General features: G+C 44.2%; 1 protein-coding gene across 1 annotated transcript in view; it reads left to right on the top strand.

The window, feature by feature from the left end:
• Nucleotides 1-399: 399 nt before the first annotated feature.
• Nucleotides 400-13,485, top strand: part of PPP2R3A (protein phosphatase 2 regulatory subunit B''alpha) — a gene marked incomplete at its 5' end in the record, with an annotated part of 153,306 nt that continues 140,220 nt past the window's right edge. The window contains one exon of the mRNA XM_081106169.1: nt 400-543. The remainder of the gene's footprint in view (nt 544-13,485) is intronic.

Below are 13,485 nucleotides of genomic sequence, written 5' to 3'. Positions count from 1 at the left end.
AAGTGGCGCAAGTGCGGGCCACTGTGAGGGTCGGAGTGACCCCCCCCCCCCCCCCCCCCGGAATACCCACCCAGTCAGCGGCAGGGCTACCCTTCCCCTTGCCTCCGGCCTCAAAGGAACCATCTAGTCTGCCGGAGGAGGGCCAAACAACCAATGACGGTAACAATAATGATAATAACGATCAGAATCATAGCAAACGCGAGAGACTCGCATCTCCAAATAATAGCAAATACTCCTAACAGCCATCTCCGCGGAGCCACTCAACAGGGGACTGCACCCGCAGCGGCGGCGGCGGCCCTCGCAGCGCCCCTGGCGGCCCCCTTCCTGGCTGGGGTCCGCTGGGCGGGGCGGGGCCAGGCGGGCGGGGCGGGGCGCGGCGCTGAGCCCGCGGCCGAGGGTGGGACAAGGGGGACGGAGGGGCCGGCGGGCGGCTGGGCGGGGCGCGCTCGGGCCTCAGCTCCTCTCGCGCCGCGCTCGCAGCTTCACCTCCCGCGCTGTCCGCGAGCGGAGGCAGCAGCCACCGGGGGAGCCGCGGGCACTGAGGTAGGCGCGGGGACGCCCGCCGCGCGGCCTGCAGCCCTAGCGCCCCGGCCCTGCCGGAGGGTAGTGGCGAGGCCGGGGGGGGCGGTACGCGGAGGCCGGGCGGGCGGGGCCGGAGCCGAGGGGCGGGGACCGGCCTGGCCGGAGGGGTCGGTGCGGTCGCGCTGCCCTGGCGCGGCGGGCGGAGCTGTGGAGGTCGGGGTGCGAGGCGAGGCGGGGCGGGCGCCTCTGCACGCCCAGCTCGGTCCCGGGAGGCGTGGGACCCGCTGACCCCCGGGGCGCCCACCGGGGAGGGAAGGCGGCGGGCGGCCTGTTCCCTCCCACTTGCCGGGCTCCTAGGCCAGTCCGCCCGCGCAGCCCTCGGGAACTCGTTCACCGGAAAGCTGGGCAGGCAGAGAAACCCGGGCCAACGTTTTGGAAAGACTGAGAGTCATGTCGTTCGGCGCCGAGGCTTTCTTTTCCTTCCCCGCCCCCTGTCCAGCCTCGGCCCGACTTGGCCAAAGAAGGATGTGTCACCAGCTCGGGGCCTCGGGCGGGAGCCCCGGGAGCACCTGAGACAAAGGTAACCGGAGGCCGGCCGGACCCCGGCCCAGCCCAGCCCAGCCGCCGCCCGCGGGCCGCGCCGGTGGGTCTCCCTCCCTCCCTCCCTCCCTCCCTCGCCGTCCCGGCCGCCGCCTCCGAGGGGCTTGCTCCGCGGGGACCGCTCGATGGAAGCCAGCTGGCCGCGCTCGCCGTGGATGTTGCATCTGCACTCGGTTCTGCTCACATTACTGTTCCCAAGCCTCCGACTCTGGAAGAGCTTAAGGAAACGTTATCCCGCTTTAGTGGTCGGCAAATGTAAGGGAGTCTAAATGGCAGTTTGTAAATTATAAGGTATTTTCTTATTAGGAAACGGCCTGACAAGCACGAAATAAAAATTCTTAACACGTAAGCAAAAACGTGATTTGTGGTGCCGTCCGAAACCGAGGAAGTGTTCCTCCCCAAATCATTCATGTACAAACCAGCCTCCCCCCCCCCCCCAACCTTTGGTGCCAGGCATTTTTTTTCTTTGTTCTTCATTAGTTTCAGTCCTCAGTTTCTTGTAAACAGAGCACCCAGTGCTGAGACCCTGAGAATTGCCATACTAGGTCAGAAGCATGTGCATCCAGCACAGCAGGCAGCAGGCTTGTGTTGTAGTAAAACTCTTTTCTTTCTTGACGATGCCATTAAAAGAATCTCTTTTTCCTTCCTTTCGGTAGTATCCATGACTGTCAGTGAAAGCCTTTTAAAAACCTGTAGACCCTTCCTAATTTATACATACAGTTCATTCACATTTATCGTATCCAAATGACTCTCCTATCCTCTCTGGCAGAGAATTAACTTATAACATGAGATACTTGTAGGGGAAAAACTTGGATCTTTTTAATAAATCTGGGAGCTCAGAAAGCGAGGGGAAGGGAAACAAAAGTTCCGTCTTTTAAAAACAGAAAATTTTACCAGGACTAACCTGGTTGTTGGGTTCAAAAATAGCTTTATCCATTAACAACCTGAGTATTCATAAGTATTTGCATATTTTTTAAATGCAGGTTAACATTCTGGAGTGTGCAGGGGCTATCAGACTTTTATCCTGGGATGAATTAATATGGCCTTAATGTTTAGCTGAAACCAGCTGCCCTAAGAGAATGAAACTTTTGTTTCAACAAGGGAACAAAGTTGATGAGTAATTTGGGAGTGTGGGGTACTAAAGAGGCACCTGTTCAAGCTATACGCTGCTTTTGAACTCTTCAGAGGCTCCTCATTTTCTCTGGCAAACAATCTCCAGGGACATGGCCCCCACCACCTTTCAATATGCAGATAATATTATGTATATTTTCCCTCTGAAATTTCTTGACATATGTCTTTCCCCCCCTCCTAAAAATAAACTCCACCACCTAGAGTAGAATTGATAGCCCTTTTGGGCATTATCATTCTCTCTCTAAATGAAAGGGTTTTTTTTTCCTGGGACTATTGACATTTGGACCAGATAGTTCTTTGTTGTGGGGGGTTATCCTGTGCATTATAGGATGTTTAGAAGCATTCCTGACCTCTACTTAATGGAAACCAGTATTGCCTCTCACCCCCCTAGTTGTGACAGTTAAAAATGCCTCCAAACATTGCCAGGAGTCCCCTGGGAAAGCCCATATTATGTCCACCAGAGAACCACTGTTCTAAACAGACTGCAACCTTAACACCAGTGACACTACATTGTCCTCATTTGCTTATGTGTTGATTTTATCTACTATGCTAAGCTTGAGGGCGGGAGCAGTCTTACTCATGTATTTAACAAATGCCTGAGGAAGGGCCTTTTTTGCCAGCCAGACACTATTTAGGTAAAAAACAAAAAACAAAAAACTAATGTGGTCTTTGCTCTCCTGGACATTGCAATCTAAAGAGTGACAGATGCATGTATGTCTAATGATAGTTACCTCATTACAATTGTGATAAATTCTGGGAGAAGTACAGGGTGCGTTGAGTACATAAAACAGGGGTCCTGACCTAGTTTGGAAACTAGGAAATTTTTCTTCGGAAACAAACTTTAAGATGAGTTGTACTCTGAAGGATAAATAGAAGTTATAAGGTGAAGCTTAGAGGGACCACATTCCCACAGAATCAATGGGACCTTTTTGGGAATTCCGAGGCCAGTGTGGCTGGAGCATAGAGAGTGATAGGAGCAGGATGATATAAAATGAAGCTGGGGAAAGTAAGTGAAGGCTACCTCAAGTACAGTTCTCAGTTCAGTCTGCTCATTAGAACCACAAGAAGAACTTAAACTAGCGCTGGGCCATTCTCCAATCAGAATGTCTGCTGTGGGACTACTCCTTCCCTAATTGCCATTTTCCCCACACCTTCCAGAGCGGTACCCACTGCTACTAGTTTCCAATAACTTAGTGTAACAAACAGCTGGGACTCAGGTGGTAGCAGAGGAGAGGGTAAGAAGAAGATGGACATAGGATATATATTTAGGAGGCATATATCTAAACAAATGGCATTCAAGCAAATGCATATTCTTCTTTCCTCCTGTTGTTTACCAAAATGGTAGCATACTAACATTATTCTGTTCTCTGAACAATGTCTTAGAAATCTTTCCATTTCAATATATAGTTTCCTTATTCTTTTGAATGACTGTAATATTCCATTGCATGGATATACCACAGGTTATTTAACCACTCTTTGATGGACATTTAAATTGTTTCCAATAATTTACCATAACAAACAGTACTATGCTTATACCAGTTTATGTGTGTGAATATATTTGTAAGATATATTCCTAGAAGTGGAATTGTTGAGTCAAATGTATACACACACACACAGTTGTAAATATTTGTGTTTGTAAAAGATCTCTCTGGTCAAATTGGAGAAAAGGGTTTAGAACAGGGGTGGGCAAACTTTTTGACTCGAGGGCCACAATGGGTTCTTAAACTGGACGGGAGGGCCGGAACAAAAGCATGGATGCGAGTGTTTGTGTGAACTAATATAAATTCAAAGTAAACATCATTACATAAAAGGGTACGGTCTTTTTTTTCAATAGTTTTATTCATTTCAAACGGGCCGTAGTTTGCCCACTGCTGGTTTAGAAGGAAATGAGTGAATGTGGGAGACAACTGACCCTAATTAAATTGTGTGCTATAGAATAAATTGTGTTCCCCCAAAATTAATATTTTGAAGCCCTAATCCCCGATGGACTATTATTGAAGATAGTCTTTAAGAGGTAATTAAGATTAAATGAGGTCATCAGATAAAATTGGTGGCTTTATAAGATGAGTAAGGAGAAAAGGCCGTGTGAGTACACAGTGAGAGGCCAAGAAGAGAGTCCTCACTAGAAACTGACCCTGCTGGACGTTGATCTGGAAATTCTATAAATTTATGTTGTATAAACCACCCAATCTATGGTATTTTGTTATAGCAGCCTGAGCTAACAAATACACTGTGGAAAAGTAGGAGAGAAAAGATGGTAGCTGGGATTATGATGATAGCAGAGGAGATGGAGAGAAGTAGGTGAATACAGGAGATATATTTAGGCATAATTGATAGGATTTGATTACTGATATGGCACAAGCCATGGGAGGGAGAAATAAAGTGTGAGGATGACTCCCTGAGTCAGGCTTGCCCAACCAGGAGAATGGTGGAGGAGTTGTTGCCTGAGACAAAGAACACTGGAAGGGTAAGTAGTGTTAAGGTGGGTTTAAATCAGATTTCACTTTGGGACTGGTGAGCCCTCAAGTAGAAATGTCATATAAGCATTTGATAATTCAGATCGATAGCACAGAGGAGTGGACTGAACTGGGGACACAAGTTTTTTAGGTGTAAATTGAAAGATGTGGATGGAATTACCAAGGGCAATGGGTTGCAAACCTGTAGCCCACAGCTAAATCAGGCTTACAGATGTGTTTTGTTTTTCCAATACAATGGTTTTTGTTGTTTAATTTTGAATTAGTTGCCAATATTTTGTTGGTTTTTTGTTAATACTCACCCGAGGATATTATTTTCCATATTTTTGTTTGTTTTGTGTTTTGGGGTTTTTTTTAGGGAGAATGGAAGGGAGGAAGGGAGGGAAGGAGAGAGAGATGGACAGACATCAATTGATTGGCTCCCCAATGCGTCCCGACTGGGACCAGGAATCAAACTTGCAAACCAGGCAAATGCCCTTGACTAGGAATGGAACCTGAGACCCTTTGGTGCATGGGCCGACACTCTTTGCCAGTAATTTAAAATCTGAAGATTTCCCATGAAAATCCAGATTTGGGATTTTTCTTTATAAATGAGAAGATGTGGCTCTACTGAGCCAGCTTTCCCATCTGGCAACAATTGATTGGAGCTAAGTCACAGCTGATTCCAGTTGCTTTCTAGTTCAGGAAAGAGCCCACCACTCCTAAAACTTATGCTTGGCCTGCTTTGCTCATTTAATTCTCAGACCCTGAAGGCATTTAAGTGTGTGGTCCCTGCTCTAGGAAAAGAGTGTAGAACAGTGATTCTCATCTTGGCTGCACATTGGAAACACTGAATGATTAAAAAATAGTATTTCTGTTTACTTGGTCCAAATTATAGCCTTGGATTTTTTAAGGCTCGTCAGGCAATTCCACTGAGCACTGGAAATTGAGAACCATTGATAGAGATTAAGAAGAGAAGAGGGCTCAGGATTTCAAAGGAGTGTAGCAGACCCAGGAAAGGGATAAGTGGCCAGAGAGGTACAATGGAATGGAACGGTCCCTTGCTTGCAATTAAGACATGCAAACTTAACCCACTACACTTAAAGGTGTTTTTAATTAGATGAGAAAGGATGAAGTTTTAGTTTGCATCTATAATTACTATTTATTTTGCATATATATATATATATATATATATGCTGTTCATTTACTATGTGATGTTATGCACACACAAAAATAGGCATGCTTTACTTCATGAGCCATTTAAAGGATTTTCAAGAGTAAGCTATACTTCATTTTTTTCTTAGGTGTTTACTTTAGATCTAAAGTTTAGAATCTAATTCCAGTTTAAGATGTGTCATAAACCTGGCCGGTGTTGCTCAATGGTTGAGCATCGACCCATGAACCAGAAGGTCACAGGTTGATTCCCAGTCAAGGCACATGTCTGGGTTTTGGGCTTGATCCCTGGTAGGGGGTGTGCAGGAGGTGGCCCATCGATGATTCTTCCTCATTATTGATGTTTCTATCTCTCCCTCTGCCTTCCTCTCTCTGAAATCAATTAAAAAAAAACCCCACATATTTAAAGATGTGTCATAAAAGGCAAGAAAAGAGTATTTCAAAAAAGATAGGAGTTAAGTAAAATGTAGACCAAGCATGTCAAACTCGTGGTCCGCTCGTGACATGCTTGAAGACTGAAAATGATCTGTTGGATTTAGCAAGATGAAGTCTTTGACCTCAGCAGGAACCATTTTAGATGGGAAGAGGCAGAAAACAAATTGAGATGGGTAAGAAGTAAGGAAATGGAAATGGAAAATGTTGGGAAAATCTTTTGAGACGTTTATCTGAAAAGAGGAGTAGTGAGAGGATGGGTGTCTTATATGTCTCTGTGATAGGTGCTCAGAGTGTGTTGGTTACCCAAACACTTCTAGCTTTTTAGGAAGGTAACTCAGTGGTGCGTGATTACCTTTGTCTCTCATTTCAGAGGGGTCTTGCTTGTATTTGTTTTGGAGATTTTGTGTTTTTTCACTAAGGAGATATTTTGCCAGAACTCTTGAGACTCAGCTGTTAGAAATTAGGCCCTTAGTCTCTTTCTTATCTGGAAAGCCATAATGCTCCTAAAGGCCAGCAGTGATCTGGGCTCCAGTGACCCTGACATTATCCTCTCATTGAACTGATGAACAAAGACCAGATTGTTGGCATGTTGAAAATGGAATACTTGGCTATGTCGGAGAATATGTATCTCACTGTCAGATTTCCAGGAGTGTTTTTCGCAGCTGTATTTTTCCCAAATAACTTGATATTGTAACTTGGTTTTCCAGTTGCATGCAAAATTTCTCATACTTTGAAATGTTTTAATTGACGGTGATTAAAGGGTATAGAGAGAAGTTGGAGGAATAGGACCTCGTTGGGCTCAGAGAGAAGGTGAAGAGAACAGTGAACAAACTGGTTTTCAAAAGGTTGTGTGAATGCAGTTACCTTGAAGACATTGTGTTAAACTCTCTAGAGTGGGTTGTCATTGCAGATGGCCACTACCTATCTGTCTCTTATGCATTTCTGCCCCCTTGGCAACCTTAACCTGGCAAAGAAGGACTTAAAGGTCAGTTTTGCACTTTATATTTCATATATATATATATATATATATATATATATCCTTTCAGAGAGGAAGAGAGAAGCAGTAAGAGAGAGAAACATCAATGATGATAGTGATGATAGAGGATCATTGATCTGCTGCCTCCCGTACACCCCACACTGGGGATCTAGCCCACAACTTGGCATGCACCCTGACCAGGAATTGAACAGTGACCTCCTGGTTCATAGGTAGATGCTCAACCACTGAGCCATGCTGGCTGGGCTGCACTTCATGTTTCTAAGAGTTGTGATCTACCAGCACAACAAAAAACCATGGGGTCGCACAATGCTAATGATTATTAGTGAAGAATGGTGTTTACTAGTTGAGGGCATAAGCCCCACTGTTATACTCTTTTCGCAAATAGGAGTATCATCTTGTGAGGGATTAGCCTTCATAGCTACCTTTGGCTCTTCAGTTAGGTGGTTGGTGGTTAACTTCTGTATGACAGATGACTTTGTGACATGAATAGCAAACCTTGGTTTATAAAGGTTTGTACTGGGAGTCTAAGATGAGAAAGAAAATATTTTGTTTAGAAACTCTTGTGCTTAGACAATTGTAGGAATACCACCACCACAAAATACTTAGGTACTTTGGATGGTGGTAGATGGAGGGAAAAGTGGTCCAGAGCTTCTTATATTTGTAGAGGAGACATGATAATTGAGTGGGGTGTGGACTTGCAGTCAGTTCTTGAATGCGAGGCCTTGGATTTGTCAAGTGTGAGCTGTGTGAGTTATTTAGTTTTTTGTTTTTTTTAAAATATATTTTATTGATTTTTTAAAGAGAGGAAGGGAGAGAGATAGAGAGTTAGAAACATCGATGAGAGAGAAACATCGATCAGCTGCCTCCTGCACATCTCCCACTGGGGATGTGCCCGCAACCCAGGTACATGCCCTTGACCGGAATCGAACCTGGGACCTCTCAGTCCGTAGGCCGACGCTCTATCCACTGAGCCAAACTGGTTTCGGCTGAGTTATTTACTTTTATTGAGTTAAAATTCACATAACATAGCCCTAGCTGGTTTGGCTCAGTGGATAGAACATCGACCTGCGGACTGAAGGGTCACGAGTTTGATTCTGGTTAAGGGTACATACCAGGGTTGCGGGCTCAATCCCCAGTAGGGGGCATGCAAGAGGCAGCCAATCAAGGCTTCTCTCTCATTAGTGAAGTTTCTATCTCTCTCCCTTCCTCTCTGAAATCAATAAAAATATATTTTTAAAAATTCATATAGCATAAATTAATCATTACAAAGTGTATAATTCAGTAACTCTCAATACATTCACAGTGTTGTGCAACCATCACCACTATCTAAATCCAGAACATTTTTATCACCCCACAAGGAAACCCTGTTTCCATAAACAGTCACTCCCCATTTCTCTCCCCCATTCACTGGAAAACAATAATCTACTTTCTGTCTCTATGGATTTGCCTATTCTGGACATTTCATATAAACAGAATCACACAATATGTAACTTTTTGTGTCTGGCTTCTTTCATTTAACATAATATTTGCAAGGTTCATTCATGTTGTAGCATGTGTTCCTTTCTTTGAATAATAATTCCACTGTATGGATAGACCACATATGTTTTATCCACTAATAAGTTGGGGATGTTTACACCTTTTGGCAATTGTAAATAGTGGTTCTACAAGCATATGTGTACAAGTTTTTGCTCAAATACCTGCTTCATTTATTTTGTGTATATACCTAGGAGTGGAAATTGCTGGGTCATAATAGTAATTCTATGTTTAACTTTTTGAGGAACCACCAAACTTTTCCACAGCAGCTGCACCATTTTACATTTCCACTAGAACTATTGAAAAGTTCCAGTTTCCCTACATCCTCATCAACACTTGTTATTTTCTGGTTTTGTTTGTTTGTTTGTTTGTTTGTTTGTTTTGGGTTATAGCCATCCTAGTGAGTATGAAGTAATACCCATTGTGAATTTGATTTACATTTTGCTAATGACTGATGATGTTGAGCATCTTTTCATGTGCTTGTTGGCCATTTGTATATCTTTGGAGAAATGTCTGCTCAGGTCTTTTGCCCATTTGGTCTGCTTGTCTTTTGGTTGTCGAGTAGTTGTAAGAGTTCTTTATACTAGTATATTCTAAATACTAGGCCCTCATTCTCAGATATATGATTTGGAAATATTGTCTCCCATACTATAGGCCGCTTTTTCACTTTCTTGATAGTATCCTTAGCACGAAGCTTTTCATTCTGATAGTCTAATTTATGGTTTTGTTGTTGTTGTTGTTTATATTTTTAGTGCATATCTAAGAATCATTGCCAAATCCACGGTCATGTCAGTTTACCACTGTTTTCTTCTTATAAGAGTTAACACTTTTAATTCTTACATTTAGCTCTTTGATCCATCTTTAGTTAATTTTTGTATGTTAGGTAAGGGTCTAACTCCATTCTTTTGCATGTGGCTATTCAGTTTTCTCAATACCATTTGTTGAAATAAATGTGTGTTTTTATGCATGTTTCAGACTCTGAGTGTTCTCTTTTATTAAGTGAAAGTGATAAAAATACTTGCCTTACAAAGTTGTGAGATTAGAGATGGTATATGTGTAATCACTTTGAAAGGTATAAATCACTAAGCAAATATTTGTGATAATTATTGGCTTGCCACAGATAGCTTTTATTTGTACAAAGCACTTATAAGTTAGTGTCCTTCAGCAACCACCAAAAGTCTTCCATTTTACTGCATAGTGACTTATGACATAACTAGAGGCTCGGTGCACAAAAATTTGTGCACTCGGGGTGGGGGGTCCCTCAGCCTGGCCTGTGCCCTCTCGCAGTCTGGGACCCCTCAGGGGATGTCCACCTGCTGGCTTAGGCCCGCTCCCCAGGGAATTGGGCCTAAGCTGGCAGTCAGACATCCCTCTGGCAGCCTGGGAGCCCTCAGGGGATGTCCACTTGCCAGTGGGGAGCAGGCCTAAGCTGCAGTCGGACATCCTTAGAGCTGCTGACGAGGCAGGAGAGGCCTCCACCTCCGCTGTACTGGCAGCCATCAGCCTGGCTTGTGGCTGAGCAGAGTTCCCCCTGTGGGAGTGCACTGACCACCAGGGGGCAGCTCCTGCATTGAGCGTCTGCCCTCTGGTGGTCAGTGTGTGTCATAGTAACTAGTCATTCCCAGTCGTTCTGCTGTTAGGGTCAATTTGCATATTACCCTTTTATTATATAGAATAGAGGCTTGGTGCATGGGTGGGGACCGGATGGTTTGCCCTGAAGGGTGTCCCGGATCTGGGTGGAGGTCCTACTTGGGTGCCTTGAGGGCCTTTTTCAGGCTGGCCACACCCCCTTCAGGGAGGGGTTCCTGCTGGGGTGCCTGGCCAGCCTGGGTGAGGGGCTGATGGCTGTTTGCAGGCTGGCCACGGCCCCCAGCCACCCAAGCTCCCAGTGGAGGCTGGCTGGAAGCAGGTATCTGGGATTTATTTATCTTCTATAATTGAAACTTTGTTGCCTTGAGCAGAGGCCACAGCCAGCCAGGGCAGGCAGGAAGTTGGGCTTCCTCCATCGCCGGGGCAACCAAGCCTCCTGCTTGTTCCAGTTCTGTGGCTGCCGACCACTATCTTTGTTGGGTTAATTTGCATATCGTCACTCTGATTGGCTTGTGGGCGTGGCTTGGGCATAGCAGAGGTGCAGTCAGTTTGCATGTTTCTCTTTTATTAGATTAGACTAGAGGACTGGGATCTTTATTGTACCTCTGAGTACAAAGTCACAGGGCCCCAGATGTAAGAGGTAATTGTAGAGATTGTATCCATCCACAATTAAAAGTGTATTTTCTTGTAGGGCATGTGTTTGTCAAATTCTATTGCAATTCCTCTCAAATTTGGGAATATCTGTTCAAGGTGTGTAAGACATAATTTTCAAAACTAATATGTTTTCAGGCATAGTGGGAGAGTAAAGGCAGTTCTTTATATTTATTATGCTAAGCAAGCTAAGCCAGTTAGAAAAAGACAAATTCACATGATCTCACTTATAACTGGAATCTAAAGAACAAAATAAACTTACAAACAAAGTAGGGCCAGCAGTTTGGAAACAGGCAACAGAATAACAGGCCTGGGGGCCGGGGGTGGGGGGGGGGGAGTTTGATTAGGAAGCGGTTAACCAAAGAACATATATGCATAACCCATAGGCACAGACAATAGCATGGGGAAGACCTGGGATGGGGTGGAGGTTGGGTGGAAGAGGGCAAAAAGGGAGGAAATGGGAGACATCTGTAATACTGTCAACAATAAAATAAAGAATCCTCACATTTCACTGTATCAGCTGGTAAGCCTCTAGAAATAAGACTTTCCTCGTTCAGTGACTAGTGACCCCAGTTCAATCAGCAAATATTTATTGAGTTATCACTATGTGACAGGCACAGTACTAGATATTAGAGATACAATAATACAGGACCAAACTCTCTCTTGAGGCCCCCACTGAAGACCTCCACATTCCTAAATCCATTCAGTCAGTTCTCAGTCTTTCTTTTATTTGATCTTTCAGCAGCATTTGCACAGTTGATTATTCTTCTTTCTTTGCAAAGCTTTCTTCACTTAGCTTCCAGAGCACTGCATTCTCTGGGTTTCCTCCTACCTTATGGAGGTTCTTATATAGCAGTGGTTCTCAACCTTCCTAACGCCACGACCCTTTAATACAGTTCCTCATGTTGTGGTGACCCCCAATTTCATTGTTACAAATTGAACATAATTAAAGCATAGTGATTGATCACAAAAACAATATGTAATTATATAAGTGTTTTCCGATGGTCTTAGGCGACCCCTGTGAAAGGGTCGTTCGACCCCCAAAGGGGTCGGGACCCATAGGTTGAGAACCGCTGTTATATAGTGTTTTTGCTAAGTCCTCATCACCTTTCTGACCTCCAAAGTTAGAGTGCTGTTGCTAAGTCCTCATCACCTTTCTGACCTCCAAAGTTAGAGTGCTGCTTACTCCTCAAATTTCTATTTTTCCTTATTAATCCTGTTTTTTTGCATTTTATCTAGTCACATGACTTTAAATACCATCTATACAGCAACAATTTCACACCAGTGACTTCTAATTTTATCTCCAAGTTAGACCTCTCCTCTCAATCTCATACTCTGATATCAAAGTGTCTACTTGACATCTCCATTTGGAAAACTAATAGACATCTCTAAACTGAACTCCTGATTTTCCTATCCAATACCTGCTCTTCCCACAGCCTGTCCCATCTCAGTAAATAGCAGCTCCATTCTTCCAGTAGTCCAGGCCAAAAACCTTGGCATTATCCCTCTCTTCTTTCTCTTTCACCCTACAATCAGTCTATCCACAAACCCAGTTGGTTCTACCTTCAGAATGTATCTAGAATTGGTCACATTCCACCATATCTACTCACTTATGTGTGGAATCTAAGAAAAACAAAGAAACTCATAGATACGGAGAACAGACTGGTGGTTTCCAGAGGCGGGGGTGGGTGGGAGTGGGAGTGGAACTGTGCCAAATGGGTGGAGATGGTCAAAAGGTACAAACTCCCAATTATAAATGGTGTGCAAACAACCATTATATCTCACCTAGATTATTTCTGTAGCCTCTTTCCCTGCTTCTGTCCTTGCTCTCCTAGAGCCTGTTCTCAACACAGCCCCTAAAGCAGCGTTTCTCAACTTGTGGGGCGCGACCCCTTTGGGGGGTCGAACAACCCTTTCACAGGGGTCGCCTAAGACCATCGGAAAACACATATATAATTACATATTGTTTTTGTGATCAGTCACTATGCTTTAATTATGTTCAATTTGTAACAATGAAAATACATCCTGCATATCAGATATTTATATTACAATTCATAACAGTAGCAAATTTATAGTTATGAAGTAGCAACGAAAATAATTTTATGGTTGGAGGTCACCACAACATGAGGAACTGTATTAAAGGGTCACGGCATTAGGAAGGTTGAGAACCACTGCCCTAGAGGGACCTGTTAAATTAAGTTCTCAGCTCAGAGGCTTTATACTTACTTACAAGGTGCCCCATAATGTAACCTCCCCCTCTTTACCCATCTGACCTCATCTACTACTACTCTCCTCTGTGCTTACTTTGTCTCAGTCACAAATGGTATCCTTGTTCTTCCTCCAACAAACCAGCTGTGCTCCTGCCTCAGGACCTTTGCTTTCCCCTAATAAAGTATCTAC

The sequence above is a fragment of the Myotis nattereri genome (genome assembly GCF_964212035.1).
Source record: "Myotis nattereri genome assembly, chromosome: 14".
NCBI lineage: Eukaryota > Metazoa > Chordata > Mammalia > Chiroptera > Vespertilionidae > Myotis > Myotis nattereri.
This window is presented reverse-complemented; position numbering and strand designations above follow the sequence as displayed.